Source organism: Agelaius tricolor, unplaced genomic scaffold (genome assembly GCF_023055355.1).
Source record: "Agelaius tricolor isolate 1412-34295 unplaced genomic scaffold, bAgeTri1.0.p SCAF_36, whole genome shotgun sequence".
Taxonomy (NCBI): domain Eukaryota; kingdom Metazoa; phylum Chordata; class Aves; order Passeriformes; family Icteridae; genus Agelaius; species Agelaius tricolor.
The window spans coordinates 3,837,155-3,855,339 of record NW_027269296.1 but is presented as its reverse complement, the minus strand read 5'-3'; positions in this window follow the sequence as shown (position 1 = coordinate 3,855,339).

Below are 18,185 nucleotides of genomic sequence, written 5' to 3'. Positions count from 1 at the left end.
AAGAGCTTTATTAAAACCTACAAGATGCAGTTTTGTTCCTCACTGAATCCTAAACAACTGTGCTAGATGGAGAAGAAACATTTGGTGCTGTCAGCTTTAGAGCATTTTTGTGTGTAGTCCATGGCCACTTGTCAGCCTCAGCCCCACACTGAGCCCAACAGGACCTTTGCTCTGCTCCCCTGAGGTTGGGAGATAAATTCAAGCTGGCCAAACCTCACGGCCTCATGTCCCAAAGCACCTGGCACTGGTGCATATGGGGGGCAGCAGGAGGGATGTTCCCCTGGCTCCAGAGTGCTCCTGTGCCCTCCTGTGCCAGTATCTGCAGCTTGCCAGTGGCCCTGGGGACACTGTGCTGGGCAGCTGCCCCTCCCTGGCAGCTTTCCTGCCACCTCCTCTCCTGCCCTGAGTGGAGAGGCTTCTGCTACAAACCCTGTGTCTGTCCCCTTGGCATGACCCAGCCAGTGCCACCGTGGGGCTGTGGGGCAGCAGGGGATGGTCTGTTGGAACCCAGGAGATTCCTCTGGCTGCCCTGGGTGACTCCAGACCCTGGCAAGGGGCTCAGAGACCTTGGCACGGAGTCACAGACACCTGTGCCTTCAATTTTAACCCATGGAAAACAATTACCAACTTTGTGTGAAGATTTACAAGCCACAAGAGTTTGCGTAGAATGTTAGTGAATTTGTCACAGGGTGAAAAAGTAGAATTTTGGGGATTTAGAATGGGGGTTCAAGAGGCAAGATGGAGGAATCTGGGCATGTCCTGTCCTCCTTCTTCTTCTTCTTGTCCTCCATCTTCTGCTGTGATGGTGACACTTCTGGATTGGTTTAGAGACAGACAGTCTGACATAGGTGATAGGTATAGGAAAATTATTGTAAATAAAGTACAGGTAGTTTTTAGTGTAAAAAGCCAACACCACCACAAACTGACCTGCTGGACAGACCTCAGCAGGTTGGAAGGACAATGTACTAGATAAGAGCAAATAAACAGCCTTGAGAACGAGAGCCAAGGAATCCTGGCTTCTTCTTTGGTCTCGGGGCTGGGAAAAAGAAACTTTTTAACACTTTGGGGTCCTCTCAGCACCAGAGACCTGGTCAATGGTGCCCAGGTGCTGGGGTGAGCAGAGAGGCTGCAGCTGGTGCTGGGCAGCTGTGGGTGTGCAGGGACAGCCAGGTGAGGCTGGCAGGTCCTGTGGGGGCAGCAAGGGTGAGGTGCACACCAGGGTCCTGCCAGCTGCTGTGCATCACTGCTGGTCCTTGGCACATCCTGCAGTGTGTCACAGCCCTCTCCCTCTGGTTTCCTAACGTTCCCTCAGTCTGAAACTCATCAACCAGTGCTGAGAGAAAACATTCACAGACGAAGCCAAAGCAGAAGTGAGCAAAGCTGTTCCTTTGGCTGGGTTCCTCCAGCTCCTTGTGTGCCACTGCTTGGTTTGAGCAAGAGCCACCTTTGCCTGCCCTGTGCACCTGAGCCATGGGGAGGGACAGAATCTCCCCCTGCTCTGGGGGGGAGCTCCTGTTGTGGCTTTGCCAAGGAGAACTCCCTTTCGTGGTACAGTTCTGGTACCTCAGCCCAAACCCCAGGGAAGGGGTGAGAGCAGGTTGTGTGAGAGGGAAGACAAAGCTGTGGAGCGTGGCTTGCACAAGGAGTGCTTTTAAACTTCAAAAATCTACTTGTGAGGAGCAGGAAAGGGTAGAAGTGAGGGTTGAGAAAGTCAGTATAGCTGTGCCCAGAGGAGGAGCAGCTCTGGAACCAAGAAGCTGCAGCTGCTCTGCTGGAAGCAGGGGCTGGGGGCACCTGGGGCAGTGACAAAATTCGGCTCATGAGGAACCCGAACAGGAGCCCCTGTGCAAGCCCCATCTGGGGAGCCCAGAGCTGGCACAGGGGGGTTTGGGCAGTGCTGCCCATCCTGTCCTCATGGGATGCCACCCCCCCTGCTGCCATGTGGGAGGACAGGGAGCCAAGCATGTGGAAAAGCCCCAGAGGTGAATAATCCAGCCCAGCTTTGGCTGGACACGGCTCCCCCAGCTCTGAAAGGCTTTTTGGTCGGGTTTAATGAGATTAGTCTGTAAGCTCTGGAGATGTCAGCCTGCTGGCAGCTCCCTGTTCAGTAGTTCCTCGTGTGCCAGGGAATGATGTTCATTTCATTGGCCTTGACTCTGCTGGATCAGGCTGTTGCTCTGCTCCTCAATTAGCTGCATCTGCGTGGCAGTAATGAGCTGGAGGTCACACAGCCCAGAGAGGGGTGCTGAAAAGTTCACTTGTGTGCAAGGGAGCTCTCCATGCCCCCAGCCAGGAGATGCTGGGGCTCTGCACCCAACCTGGCCCCTGTTCTCCCCACAGCCCCACTGGGGTCCAGACCCTGCTTATCCCTGCTGTGGTGACCCTGCACAGCTGAGAGGCTGTGCTTGTGAAAGCTCCAGTCTGCGTCTGTGCTGACATTATTGAAGCTACTGGTAATAAAACATGTCACTACAGGGGCCAGGGCCACATCCGAGCCTGTGAAGGGAAAGCAAAAATCCAAACAAAACCCAAAACCTCCAAAAAAGCTCCAACCAAGCACATGCTGAGGGTAGGGCTGGATTTCCAGGCATGCAGACCCCACTGGTGCCACCCTGCCAGGATGACAGGCACCTCCTGGCCCTGCTGGGACACAGGAGTCCCAGCTTCCCATCCTTGTGCATGTGCAGAATCCTCCCTGTAGTGCAGGGAACTCCAAATAAATGCTGTTGATGCTTCTGCCCTCCCGTCAGGGATTAGGACATGCTGGAGCAATTTGCATGGGGATGAAACTTGGAAGAAATGGCAAAGCTGAGGGAATATGATATTATTTATTATTGCCAGTTGCAAGGGAACAGCAGCAGCCTCCAAACTTGTATAACTCTGGAACATGACTATTATTAGAACGCAAAGTTAGCAAGCAATTAGCTAATTGCAATTCACATTGTCTGTTGGCAATTATAAGGAGAACAGTTATAAACCCCAACAGATGGAACTCAAATGGGTCAGCCTCTCTTTTTCTGTTTTATTTTTTCCATCCCCAAAAGGCATTTGCTATGAGCTAAACTCAGGTTCTCTCTAGGGCTTGTGAAAGCAGCCAGCCTGTGAGTCAGAGTGCACCAGGGTCCCTGCAGGTCCCTGTCCTGCACCCCAGCCCTGCACATGGGGCTTGTCCTGTCCAGACCTTCCCAAATGACCCAGTTTTGAGGCCAGAGAGCTCAGCTAAAAGCGCTGTGGTTTCCATCATTTGCTGTCTGTGGTGGTGTTTTTTTTAGTGGCTGTGGAAAAAAGCAGGAGCAGAGAAATCCAGCTGCAATTTGTCTTTGTTCCCATCCAGTTCTTCACAGCTGTACAGCTTCAGGTAATACCTTCCCTTCTCTCTCCAGCAGTGACACAAACTGATGCTGCCTCCCTGAGCAGGATTTCTGAATCTTTTGGGTTATTTGAGGGATTTTCATTCCCTTCTGAGGCTGAGTCAGAACAGGGATCTCTGCGAAGATGAGCAGGCAACAAAGCAGCTCTGCCTCCCCTCTCCTGCAACAAAAGATACCAGCAGAACAGCTCCCACAGGGCAGAGATTATCTCATTGCTTTTGTCAGAAATGCCTGGGTGATGCAGTACCAGGACATGACAGAAGGGCAGAACATGAGCCCTGGGCTCGAGGGATCTCAGGTTCACATCTGTTTAACCAAGCACAGGGGCTCCTCCCTGTGACACTTTGCTCTCCTCTGGGTGGGTTTTGTGCTCTCAGTGTTCAAGGGGTGCTGTGACAGGGTCACGCCTCAGGTTTTAGTTTTTATTTCAGATTCTGAGCTGCTTTAGTGCGTGGGTCTGAGCTTCGTATTATGGGATGGTGAGCTCTGTGCACAGAGCAGGGAGACAAAACAACTCCTGCTCCAGCTGGGCACCAAGGACAAATGATCCAAATCTCAGTCCCAGGAGCAGAAACAACGTGGGCTGAAGAGAGAAAAACAAGAAGGATGGGACTTCATAAGCTAAAGCTATAATCAGACAATTAACTGCAATATGGAAATGGAGCAGAACTGATCAAAGGGAGAGACCCCGTGACTGGTTGTCCATTTTGTGACCATTTTGGCTCATCTTGGGTATGTGCTATTGTACTGCCCAAGGTGGATCCATTGAGGCCTTTTAATAAATCCCTAATTATTCTTTAACTCTGTCCAGCCTCTGTTCTGGGTCAGCCTTCTCCAGGCATCAGGGGGTCAGAAATCATCATTTACCTGTCAAGCATTTCTCTGCTGAAGCATGGCAGGGTCCAAGCTGTGCACACAGATCAGTGTGTTTGACACCAGAGCCAAAGCAGGGGCACACATGATAACCCCAATACCCCAAGTGGTGCAGCCTGGCACGTGCCAGCCTCTTCCTAACGTTTACAGCACCTGCAGGAGAGGGGCAGCAAGGCTGCTCTGACACGTGGAAACTCACCCTGCATTTCAGAATAATGGAAACTCATCCTGCATTTCAGACTCATGGAAACTCATCCTGCATTTCAGAATAATGGAAACTCATCCTGCATTTCAGACCATGGAAACTCATCCTGCATTTCACACTAATGGAACTCATCCTGCATTTCAGACCATGGAAACTCATCCTGCATTTCAGATCCATGGAAACTCATCCTGCATTTCAGACTCATGGAAACTCAATTTGCGTTTTAGACTCATGGAAACTCAACTTGCATTTCAGATTCCTGGAAACTCATCCTGCATTTCAGATCATGGAAACTCAACTTGCGTTTCAGATTAATGGAAACTCATCCTGCATTTCAGATTCATGGAAACTCATCCTGCATTTCAGACCATGGAAACTCATCCTGCATTTCAGATCCATGGAAACTCATCCTGCATTTCAGATTTGTGGAAACTCATCCTGCATTTCAGATTCCTGGAAACTCATCCTGCATTTCAGACCATGGAAATTCATCCTGCACTTCAGACTCATGGAAACTCAACTTGCGTTTCGATTAATGGAAACTCATCCTGCATTTCAGAATAATGGAAACTCATCCTGCATTTCAGATTCCTGGAAACTCATCCTGCATTTCAGATTTGTGGAAACTTATCCTGCATTTCAGACCCATGGAAACTCATCCTGCATTTCAGATTTGTGGAAACTTATCCTGCATTTCAGACCCATGGAAACTCATCCTGCATTTCAGATTCCTGGAAACTCAACCTGCATTTCAGATTAATGGAAATTCATCCTGCATTTCAGATTAATGGAAACTCATCCTGCATTTCAGCTTAATGGAAACTCAACCTGCATTTCAGATACCTTTTTAGAGTAAGGACCAGTACAGGCCTTAAGAGGAAATATCACAGAAAGTATTCTGAGGAAATATTTCACTAAAGGACCTCATATCTGCTTTCAGATGCTTAGTGGCCATGGAAGGAGCTTTGCCCTTTATCCTTCCTGAATGCTGGTGATGTCAGTGACCATGGCAAAAGAACATCCTTGTTTTGGGTCAGGCTGATGCAGACACAGACACAGCTGGGTGATCTGAAACAGATTAGGCCCAGCAATATGACTTTCATAAATAGCAACACAAACCCACTGCACACCTTTGGCTGATATTAAACAGGGGATGGGTTGGAATTCATCTCGGAGCAAAGGCATAATAATGAAATGGAAACATCAGGTTTTACTTAGAGCTCCCAGGTTTCCCATAGGAGGCAGTTTGTGTAGTGCCCATTTATTAAAGACAAATGCTATCATTTGGAACATATCTCATGGACAGCAGGGGACTGGCTGAGGCAGGGGAGCAGTAACTGGAGATGGAGCTTTGCATTTACAAGCAGTTGTTTTCAACAGGCTCTGCACGTCCTGCCAGGTGTGATGAAAGCTGCCAGGTGCCCCAGAGCCTGCCCTGGCCCTGGCCCTGCCTCCCACCATGCACAGCCCCACGAGGGCCCTGACCCAGGTGGAACATGCTGGACTTCAATGAGTGTTTAACAGCAGACAGAAAGATAATCTGGTTATCAGGAGTCAGGCAATCATGGGCTAAAATAAGCAGGTACGGATGGGGGGCCCAGCTCTGGCTCCAGGTGCTGAGCCCTGCTCTGGGCTCCAGGAATCCCTTGAAATGAGAGCCAGCTCCTGCAGAGCATCTGCTGGGGATGCCTCAGGTCTGAGCTTTTGTGTTTTTCAGATTCTGGGTTGCTTTAGTGTGTGGGTCTGAGCTTCATATTAGGGGATGGTGAGACAAAGGGATAGGGAGACAAAACAATTCCTGCTCCAGCTGGGGACCAAGGACAAATGATCCAAATCTCAGCCCCAAGAGCACAATGGTGAAGTGAAGAGAGAAAAACAAACAGGATGGGACTTCATAAGCTAAAGCTGTAATTGGACAATGAACTCCAATATGCAAATGGAGCAGAACTGATCAAAGTGAGAGACCCCATGACCAGGTGTCCATTTTGGGACCATTTTGGTTCATCTTGGGTTCATTTTGTGACCATTTTGGTTCATCTTGGGTTTATTTTGTGACCATTTTGGTTCATCTTTGGTGCAGCCCTGGCTGGGCTCTTGTGCTGCCCAAGGTGCATCCATTGAAGACTTTTAATAAATCCCTGCTCTATTCTTTAGCTCTGCCTAGTCTCTGCTTGAGTTCAGCCTTCTCAAGGCATCACTGGGGCCAGAGGAGACCTTGGCCAAGGAGCAGCAGGGACCAGGATGTCACCTGTGCCCCAGGACACGTGGCAGCCCGCACATGTCACCCCTCACAGCTCCTGAGGCTCTGGGGTCTCTGATTTGGGGTCCTCACTCAAAAAGCTTCAGAGGGCTGTGCCTTTTGGAGGGAGAGCCTCCCTGGCTCAGCTTATTCCTTTTGAGGCCCTTTTGGGTCAGCACCCACTGGGCACCAGGCTGATGTTCCTTCCCTTTCATGAGTGAGTGGTTCTGAACTAAAGGGCAAATGCTGAACAGGAACAATTGCTGTTACAGTCACATCTACAGGCAACTTTGGCTGAATTATTCACCTGGAAAGAAACGATGTCCAGTTAATTAATTGGGAAAAAATTGCCCTTCTGGATGGGTGCTGGCATCCCAGCAAGATTGCTGTTTTGTTCTTTTGAGAGCAGGATCCAGGACAGGCCTGTCCTTCCTGGGCAGTAAAGCTGCATGCTTTGGGGAGTACAAATTCTGCTCTTTGCATGTAGGAGAACTTCCTGCCTCGATGCAGGGTGGCAATTGCCACCATGAATTGGAATAAATTCCATATTTATGCTCCATGCAGATTTCAGTACATCAGCCAGAGCATTCATATGGGACAGAACAGTGAGTGCTGCAGTGTTCATGCAGTCAGTCCTGCCTGTATTCCCCTCCCATGTGATCATCAGGGATCTGACATCTGATGCCACTGCTCCTTTCTCTTACAGAGCTCCCCGAGATCAGTTCATGGAGTCCTACAAGAATTCCTATTGGGAATTCTTGGTTCCCAAAGATTGATTAAGAGATTGATAAAGGAATTCCAAAGATTGATAAAGGAATCTTGATTCAAGATTCCTTTTGGGTAAAAAGCAGCTCTGGAGCAAGAGGGTTTTGGGATCTCTCCCATTCCTCATTCTGGGTACTGGGGGGGAGGCTGATCCCTCTGCAGTGTGCCGGGGAGGAAACATTAAATGACATTAAACATTAAAACATAAATTACATTAAAACCATTAATTACAGCCAGGGAGGGCTGCAAATTAGGGTCAGTTCATGGAGTCCTATAAGAAGCCATGGATTCCTTTTGGGTAAAAGGCAGCTCTGGAGCAAGAGGGGTTTGGGATCTCTGCCCATTTCTCATGCTGGGTACTGAGGGAGGCTGATCCCCCTGCAGTGTGCCAGGCAGGAAACATTAAATAACATTTAAACCATGAATTGCAGCCAGGGAGGGCTGTAAATTAGGGAAGAATATTGACATTGCTGTGATCCCCCCAGTGAGCACTGTAGGCATTGGGGAACCTCCTGTCAAAATACAGGCACAGGAAAGGGTGCTGGACTCAAGAACCATCATTTGGCATCCCTTAATGAGAAAATCAAACCTTGTCCCCACAGAACTGCCTGCTGCAGGTGGCTTGACCCTGGCAATGTAGCTGGGGAAAATCTGCATCTGTGCTGAGCCTGCCTGGCCCCTGAACAGAGTGGAATAACCCCCCAAAAGGCAATTGGTATCAGCCAAGGGATCTCCTGACTGCCTCATCCTGCCAGCTCCACATCTGGGAGGGGAGCAGGAGGGCAGAGAAGTGCACTGCCTGCCTGCCTGCTCCGTGCAGACAGCCTGGTGACAGCTCAGCAATGTAAATGATGCATAATAAGCCCTAAATAAAGTGTGAGGAACATGTTTGGGATCAGCAAATCCATCCTGACAAGAAGAAGCAAAGGAATGAAATCCCTTTTCCCAAACAGACTGCTAAATCATGGAATAGATGTAATCTAATCCCCCTGGAAAATGGCTACTGAAGATTTCTGGCTGATTTCTCCATGGTGCACCAGGGGACAGGGACGAGGAGAGCTGGGCAGGGACTGGGGGCCACATTCTCCTTCTAAAAATGCTCAGGTTCTACTGAAACCACTTTTGTGCACTCAGTTACAGCCAAGTCTGTCCCATTTCCTACATTCCCCCATCAGCCATTTATCACCAGCAAGGCTTGGCTGGAGCCAAATGTTCCCCTGACCCTCCAGAGCCCTGTGAGCCTTCCTGCTCTGCTCAAGTGGGAGACTTAAAATAAGCCCAGAGCAGTCTCCAATAAACACAGGGAGCTGATGGCTCACAGGCTGCCTTGGCCAGATGAGGAGAAGGGGATTCTCTTCTCATTCTGGGGTGCTGTGGAGTTTTTGTCCTCACAGGATGACAGGCAGGCCAAGAGCCACTGCAGCACCTCACAGCAGGACGAGTGGAGGTCACAACCACAGGCAGAGAGCCCAGAGCAGCGTCCTGGGGTGACTTCATGTAGCCCCATTCATCTTTTTAGCCCAGAAATAAATTTTGCACCTTTAGGACTCATTCTGAGAGCGAAGAGGGGGAAAAGAAGCAGAGTTTGTTATCAGAAACTGCACTCAGCCCTCCACATCCCTGCTCCTGTGCTGTCTGCAGCATGGACAGACAGAGCTCTCCTTTGCTTTCAGGTAGTTTTATCCAGCTGAGGCACAGAAGTTCCTTTGACTGTGGTTTTTCTTTTTATTGGACCTGTTTAAACCTGCTCTGGACTGAACACCCAGAAGAACTCCAGCAGCCCCACTTGTGGCTTGAGCACTGATAAGAGACTGATAAGAGATGGATAAGAGACTGATAACAGATTGATAACAGGCTGAGTGAGCAGAGCTACAGTCCACGAGGGGACTTTCTGAGTTTGTCATCTCTTTTGGAGCAGCAAGAATTTTTATTCTTTAAAAATGTTCGGGTTTTTTTGTGCTGGTGAATGCTTTACCTGTTAAATAAACAAATTTTCCCACTTTTCTCCAAGAAAATCTTGTTCCCAAACCAGCTGGAGGAAGGGCTGCTTGAATTGGTTTTCTAGAGGAAATGTCTTTAGAGAGTTTTCTCCCAAAATTGCCCTAAACCAAGACAAGCAGCCACGGTGCCAGGAGGAGCTGTGCCCTGGGAGCAAGAGCAGCCCCATGCTCCATGCAAAGTGTGATCTGACCCAGCTTTGTACTGTTAATTTTCCATGGGTTTCTATGCCCATTCCCTCTGCTGAGCCACCTCCAGGCAGGCACATATTTTCCAGGGAAAATGCATTTTTTTTGTCTCATTTTTGTCTCATTTTTTGCCCACGCTGGGAGGTGCTGAGGCTGCAGGGAATGGTCCTCCCTGGACTTCATTGGGACTGTGAGCCTTCAAGCAGTTGTTTCATGTTCTTTGTTGCCCTTTCACTGAAGCAGGGGCCAGAAAGGTGGGATCCAGATTGCAGGTGTGTTTCTGGTGCCTCTTTGTGTCTGGGAGCTGCTGCTCCTGCCCTTTGTGGGCTGCACTGAGGGTCTCTCACTGTCCCCAGACCTTGGGGACCACAGCCCCCCCAGGCTCTGCAGGTTGACCAGGCAGCTGTCCCAGGACATGGGGCTGCACTGACAGCACGAGATGCAGCCTTGGAGCACAGGAGGCTGCCAGGACACCTCATCAGATGGAGATTGCCTCTTTGTTCCTCTGAAAACCACAAAAAAAAAAAAAAGAAAAAAAAAGTTTCTCTCGTCACAGTTCACTGATGCCCAGACAAAGATGATGTGAAATCTGTGGGAAGAGTTATTTTATTACAATATAGGAATGCACAGAACCAGATGTTGAAGCTTAGCTGTGGCTCCTCCATGTCCTGCTGTCCCTGCTCACTGGGTGCTGTGCAGCACTCAGAATGTGACACAGCACTCTCACATTCTCTGTGGGACTCTCACATTCTCTGGGCAGGTCCCCAAGAGCTGCCTGGAGTCAGGGACACGAAGGAAGGAAGGAAGGAAGGAAGGAAGGAAGGAAGGAAGGAAGGAAGGAAGGAAGGAAGGAAGGAAGGAAGGAAGGATCTGACTCAATGTTCTCAGAAGGCTAATTTATTACTTTATTATACTATTTATATATATTTATATATATACAATATATATTATTTATTTATTACCTATTATTATCTATCACTATCTATTATTATCTATTATTTATATTATTATATATTTATTATATACTATTATATTATTCATATAATATAATATTATATGAAAGAATACTAAACTAAACTATGGTAAAGAATACAGAGAGAATACTTAGAGAAGGCTAAAAGATAATAATGAAAAACTCGTGACTCTTTCCAGAGTCCCAGCACAGCCTAACCCCAAGTGGCCAAAGAGTGAAAAAATTCACAGAAACCCAATGGAACAATCACCTGTGGGTAAACAATCTCCAAACACATTCCACATGAGCACAACACAGGAGAAGCAAATGAGATAAGAATTGTTTTCCTTTTTAAACAAATTCCAAAGGAGCAAGACCCAGGAGAAGCAAATGAGATAAGAATTGTTTTCCTTTTTAAACAAATTTCAAAGGAGCAAGACCCAGGAGAAGCAAATGAGATAAGAATTGTTTTCCTTTTTAAACAAATTCCAAAGGAGCAAAACCCAGGAGAAGCAAATGAGATAAAAATTGTTTTCCTTTTTCTCTGAGGCTTCTCAGCTTCCCAGGAGAAAAATCCTGGGCAAAGGGATTTTTTTTCAGAAAATAGGAATGTGAGAGGCCATGGCCACTGCAGGTCCCCTCTGTGCCACAGTTCCTGGAGGAGCAGGTGGCCCTTGGTGACCCCAGCAGGGCTCACAGCCCCAGCCCCAGCCCCTGCAGGTGCTGCTCTGCAGGGCCCCAGGCTGTTTTGCCTTTCTGTTGTCCCCTGAGGCCAAACCCTGCTCCTGGTTTTCTGTTTGTCTCTGCTGCTTCTCCACTGAGTTCAACCAATCCAAGTCCAGCCAGGGCTGTGTCCTGGTGGAGCTGGGAGCCTGCAGATGTTTTGCAAGAGCCTGGGATAGCCCAGCCCAGCCCAGGCTCACACGCACCTCCAGCCTGACAGCCTTGTTTGTTTCTCCAGCAGCCAGAATTTCATCTTTTCCACCTCCAGGCTGCCAGGAGAGCCCTTATGCACTGCCCTGACACCTCCAGGGTTTATTTCCAGCTGAGCCACACTGCCTCCATATGTGCTGCTGCTGCCGGTTGTGAAGTTGGTGCTGTTATTGGTCCCCCTGCCTCCATTCAGAAGTTGGCAGTCATTAAAAGCTCATTCATCCTGGGAGCCCAGTGGCAATTACAGCCTCTCCTTTGAGGTGGGTTAACTCCTGCTCTCCCACCAGCCTGAGGGGCAGCAGCCACACCTGGTCCTGATTAACGTGATGCAGAAAATCCAGCTCTGATTAACATGATGCAGAAAGTCCAGGTCCCCACTCTGCTTAGGGAGACACAGAGAGGGAAAGGGGGAAAATGGTGAAAACTGCCTGGAGGAGGAGATAAGCTGGGTTACTGGGTTACTGTGACCTGCACAGAGCTGTGGGCACTGCATCCCCTCACTGGGAAGGGCAGAGTGCTCAGTCTGCAGTGACTGCAGCAATGATGGGAGAGGACGTGGGTATTTCCTCAGCAGGGAAAATTGTCAATCGGATTGTAAAATTAAATTCTAAAATTGTCAATCTGATCACCCCTCATTGCCTTCCCAACCATCAAGGTATTCTTGGCTGTTAGAGGAAGAACTGGCAAATGTTTGTGGGAAAATTTCAGGGACCATTCCCCAGGAGGTTTAAGTAAGGAATTCAATGCCTGGAGAAGTGCAAGGCTCACAGTGATTCCAATTCCAGGGACAGGAGGGGCTGCTCCCTTGGACGTGGTCACTGTTTAACAGAAAACTTCAGCAAATCAAATGCTCTGAATTGCCCCTGGGTACAAAACTCCCAAAGCACGAGGATTATAATGACCAGGAAAGAGCAAGCTGAGGGTTTGTGGCCCCTGAGCAGACTGCTTGCAATTCCTCCTGCTCCAGAGCTTCCCTCCAGGCTGCAAGTCAGAGCTAATGCTAAAAAAATATTTTTTATGCAAGATCAACTCTGAAGTGAAATAGAGAAACATACAAAGGAATCTCAATTGACTATCTGGCTCTGACACTCCTGAAGCTCATGGCTATTTATCTCTGCCCAAAAGTGTGCTTTAAAAACACAACAGGAATCTTCCTTTGGGGAGAGAAAGGAGTGACTGTCCGGCCTTCAAATGTCAAATCCAACACCAAAGATATGGGAAGCACATAAACACCAGAGAACAAACACTCCATACCTGAGATGAAGCTTGATTTTGGATGCAGAAATGTGTTTATTTTCTTGGAAAGAAGCAGGCCCTGGCCTTTCAGCTGTTACAGATTTTCTCAAGGGAAAAATTTTCCTAGCAAACCTTGTTCCTTCTGTAATCCTTCGTAGCAACTCACCAAGTCATGCTGCCCTTGCTTTAAAAATACATTTTCAAGGCCCATTAGCAAATTCACAGGTTTTTTTTTTCTTTTTTTTTATACACTGAGAATTAAAGTGAAAACATAAGACCCAGCAAACCATTTTCTCTTTATATACAGCCTCCCCAGTAAACAAGTGTTGCAAGAGCCTGTGTGCTGCCGGCAGAGCAGAGGGATGGGAAACAGAATGTGGTCACATGTGGTTTTATTCAGAGAGTTATTTATATAATCTGAAGTATAGTAACAATGTCCTTGGATCCAGAGTCTCCCAGCTCTGCAGTCCCTGCTGCTGGTGCCTCTTGGCTTCTCCCCTGAGCTCCCAGAGCTTCACTCCCTCGTGACACTGCTCCAGTCAAGGTCCTGGTTCCTGGGAGCTGGGATCTGCAGGGCTCTGGGACACATTTCCAGAGCTGCATCCTCCCACAGCACCCTGAACCCTGGTACTCACAGGATACATCATCCTGGTACTCACTGGGTACATAATCCTGCATCCTGGAGCTCTACTTGTACATGCTCCTGGTACTCACAGGGTACATCATCCTCCATCCTTGTACTCACTGGGTATGTCATCCTGCATTGTGGTACTCACTGGGTACATCATCCTGGTACTCACTGGGTACATCATCCTCCATCCTGGTACTCACTGGGTACATAATCCTGCATCGTGGAGCTCTACTGGTACATACTCCTGTGTCCTGGTACTCACTGGGAACATCATTCTGCATTCTGGTACTCCCTTGGTACATCATCCTGGTACTCACTGAGTACATCATCCTGGTACTCACTGGGCACATCATCCTGCACAGTGGAGCTCTGCTGGTCCATGCTCCTGTGCCCTGGCACTGCCCTGCTGCATCATTCTGGTGCTCCACATGGATGTTCAGCATCACCTGAGGCTGGGCAGGAGGGTGCTGTGACAATGCCTGAAGGACAGCGTGTCCCAGGAGCCAGCATGGCCTCATCCTCCCTGGTTCTTACCACCCTCTGCCTTCTCAAAGGCCCAGTTTATGCCTAGAGATGTCCAAAAGCACTGGGGCTCCATCTCCTCACTTTGCATCACCTGCCTTGCAGCATTATTGTATTTGCAGGAAGGAAGGAATGATGAATTTGACTCCATGTTCTCAGAAGTCTAATTTATTATTTTATGATACTATATTATATTAAAGAATACTATACTATACTAAAGAATACAGAAAGGATACTTACAGAATGTTAAAAATATAATAATGAAAACTCATTTCCAGAGTCCTGACACAGCTTGGCCCTGATTGGCCAAAGAGTGAAAACAACTCAGAGCAGAATCCAATGGAACAATCACCTGTGGGTAAACAATCCCCAAACACATTCCACATGAGCACAACACAGGAGAAGCAAACGAGATAAGAATTGTTTTCCTTTTTCTGAGGATTTTCAGCTTCCCAGGAGAGAAATCCCGGGCAAGGGGATTTTTCAGAGAATGTGAATGCCCCAGAGCCTCTGTTCCTGTGCCCTCCCAGAGCCCCCACAGCAAGGGATGGTCCCTGCAGTGAGGGGCTGTGCTGCCCCCCGTGTCTGCACGCCCTGGGGTGGGCAGCCAGCCCAGCAGCACCCCCGGGTTCCTGCCAGGGCACAGGAGGGCACCGAGCTTGGAGCATGGGCTCTGCAACACTGCAGACTAGTGGCACTCAGGAGATCAGCTGGGAAGGGCCAGAGCAAACACCTGATCCGTTCCCATCTCTTCAAAATGTCTTTAATCTTGCTGGAATTAGAGGCTATGGTCAGCCCTTCTCCAGGCAAGTGAATGGAATTCCTTATTGTGCCTATTTGGTTATATCTTGGATAGCAATAAGGATTACCCTCGGATTTTTGTGTCTCACTCAGAGCCCCCAGCACGTGTTTATAATTTTCTTCTCCCTTTCAGGCAATGCCAGCAATCTCCTGAAGTTCTTAAACTGAACCTGTGAAATTTAATGGCTGGACAGTGTAGAGGAATATGTATCTGACATATTCCTCTAAAATTCAAATGTGCTTCTCATGCTGATTTATGATCTTTTTTTTTTTTTTTTCCTCCAGCAAAATATCCCCTGTATTTTATCTCTAGCATTTCTCATGTGATTCTGTGTCAGAAAGGAAGGTCAGGCACGCCACTGCTCTGAATTTCCAAGGAGCAGCAGTAGGTGGCTGGCTTGGATTTCTTTAGTCTGGTTTGTGCTTGTTTGTGCAGGCAAAGCCTTTTTCAGGGCAGGGACAGTCAGAGCCTGGGCTGGGCAGGTCCTGGCCCTTGGCCCTGGTGCTGCAGGCACAGCAGGGGCAGGGTGGGGTCTGGGGCAGCATTGCTGGCACTGCCCAGCCCTGCTCCCTGCTCTGGGGCTGTGTCCCAGCCCAGCTCAGCCATCCTGCTCCACTCTTGGCTGCTTTTCTGTTATGAGCCAGGGGTTTAAAACTTGAAATAACCACGGATAATTACCCAAATTGAGGGGGATGATGCTGCTGCTCTTCCCGAGCCAAAAGAAAGACAATTTATCATGGAAATTCCATAGGTTTTCCTACACTCACACACACTCTCTGCCCCTGTGGAGCTGGCTGGGTGACTTGGGACACTCAGGTGTCCCCATACCAGATTTTGGTGAACATTTTGTGTCTTGCTGTCCCCCTGGGGTGCACCTAAGGCTGGTGGGGGCAGCCAGCTTGGCTCTGGGGCTGCAGAAGGGCTCCAGGCAGTGCTTGGTGGCAAGGCTGGATGCTGAGCCCCACGAATCTGTAATTGCAAATGTGGAGCTGTGGTACTGAGGGAATTCAGTGAATCCACAGATTTCATATCTCCACTGATCTTCTGTGGCCCATAAATGGTCTAAATACTGGTTTCTGTTGTCTGTGGCCAAGAGTTAGCTCTTGGGTTTTTGACCAAGAACTGGCATCACTTGGCAGCGGATTTGAGGCCATGTGGAGTCATCAGCTCTGCTTCTCAAAAGCTTTTTTCAAAAGCAATTTCTTCCACTGAACCTTTAAGTGCTGCCCTCATCCCAGCCCTTCCCTGCTCTTGTTGCACCCTCAGCCATCAGATCCATGCCTGGTGTGGGGCTGCCCCTCTGCCTCTCAGCAGTGATGGGCAGAGCTTTAAGGGCTCTGCTTCCCCACCCAGGCTCCTGCACAGGTCCCAGGAGGAGGTGGCACTGCCAAAAGGCAGGAGAAGGTGGCACTGCCAAGACCAGAAGCAGCCCCAGGAGGTTTCACAAGCAGAGGATTTGCAGGAGGGATCCAGTGGCACCACCACGCACCAGCGTGTGCTGGGAGGAGGCTGCCAGAGAATTTTCTTTTCTTTTTCTTTTCTTTTCTTTTCTTTTCTTTTCTTTTCTTTTCTTTTCTTTTCTTTTCTTTTCTTTTCTTTTCTTTTCTTTTCTTTTCTTTTCTTTTCTTTTCTTTTCTTTTCTTTTCTTTTCTTTTCTTTTCTTTTCTTTTCTTTTCTTTTCTTTTCTTTTCTTTTCTTTTCTCGTCCTCCCACCCCAGTCTCTGTGCTGGCCAAGTGTTTCCAGCTTTCAGAAGGAAGGGCACAGGGCAATCTGCTGCTGTGCCCTCCACAGTGCCTGGGGTGAGCTGTGGTGGCACTGGCACTGCCACCAGCCCTGCTCCTGCCATGCCACTCCTGCCCTGAGCCCCTGTGGCCTCTCCTCACCCATGCCCATGGCAGAGGGGTGGCTGCTGCCTCCTCCAGCTGCCCAGCCCAGTGTCCCTGGCACGGCCATGGAGCCCAGGACCCTCATGCAGGGACAGCCAGGCTCTTTTCCAGCCCAGCAGAAACCCACGGTTTGGCTCTCTGCTTCCTCCCATTCTGCCCAAGTTTATTTTCCTTGTTTTCTGTTTATGAGCTAGGGGAGTATTGAATTTCCCAAAGTCACTGCCATCCATTGCCACAGGTCTTGCACACAAAGACTCCCTCCATGCCAGGATCCAAGTTTTGCAATTGGACCGGTTCCCTTTCCCTTCAACCATTGTGGAAACTGCCTTTGTTTTGCTTCTGGATCTTGTTCCTCAGGCCCAAATCAAGGGCCACTGTCCAAGCCTGGCTTGTTTGAAATCCGATTTCACTGCTTTAATGAAAACAGCACATTTCAGGGGCTGGGGCTGAGGTCCTTGAACAGTAGGATTTTTTTTTTTTCTGCAGGACTTGTATATCTGCAAATGCTGCGCTGTCCAGCCCTGCCAGATCCCTGCAAACAGCAGGAACTGGAGGGACAGGGCAAAAATGCTCCTTGGGGACTTGTTAAAAGAGAAAGCTGGCTCAGAATCCCCATTCCAGCTGCAGACTGACAGCCAAGGTTGAACATCCTGTGCCCCCAAAGGGGCTGGGGAGCTTGGCAGGTGCCAGAGTCTCCCCAGTGAGTGTGGGGAGCAGTGGCTGTGGCCAGTGGGAGCCACTGTCATGCTCTGGCTCCTCCAGGGCCTCTCTGTTCCCCAGCAATGTGGCTCCTTTCACTGGAGTCACTCATTGCCTCCAGTGGGAGAAGCCTCTGGCAAAGGGCAGCTGTGCTCCTCTGCTCCATGCATGGAAGTCGCACCAACCTCAGCCTTCCCTGATGAAAACTCCATTTATTCTGGGCCTGTAGGAGAGGAATCCCCTCTAACTGCGTGCTCAGGCATGTGCTGAAGCTGCCCTTGTGTGTGTCAGAGGCAGGGAATGGTTCTGTAATCGCCCATTTTGATTTAATTGTAACGCCTCTGTCCCACGAACTGTTCCAGATGCTCTTATGGTTCCTAGCTCTGGGCTCTAAACATGCTGTTCTCCTCACCCTGGTCCCCACCCTTCGAGCACAAACAATGGTTTTGCTGGTTTTTGAGCCTTTTTCGTGCCAACGGGATGTGGGGAGAGGATCCCCTCCATGCCAAATCCAGTTGATAATACAAAACAGGAAGGGAGCTGGATGCCTCAGAGAGCTGGGCAGTGAGGGCCAGGAGGGTGTCACTGTCACCCAGCAGCATCCTGGGCTGGGGAGGGACAGGGAGGGCAGGGCCATGGGGCAGAGGGGTTTCATGGGGGGATAGGAAGGGAAGGCTGCACCCCTATATTGGAATATTTACCAATATTGGGGTAAATAAATACTAAGGGCTTGTCTGGCCCTTAGTGCTGAACCAAACAGCAACACTGTTGGTGTTTCACCCCACAGACACTTTTGGCTTGGCTGGGTGTGTGGTGTTTCACCCCACAGACACTTTTGCCTGGCTGGGTGCTGCAGCTGGCACTGCAGACAAGTCCAGGCCTGC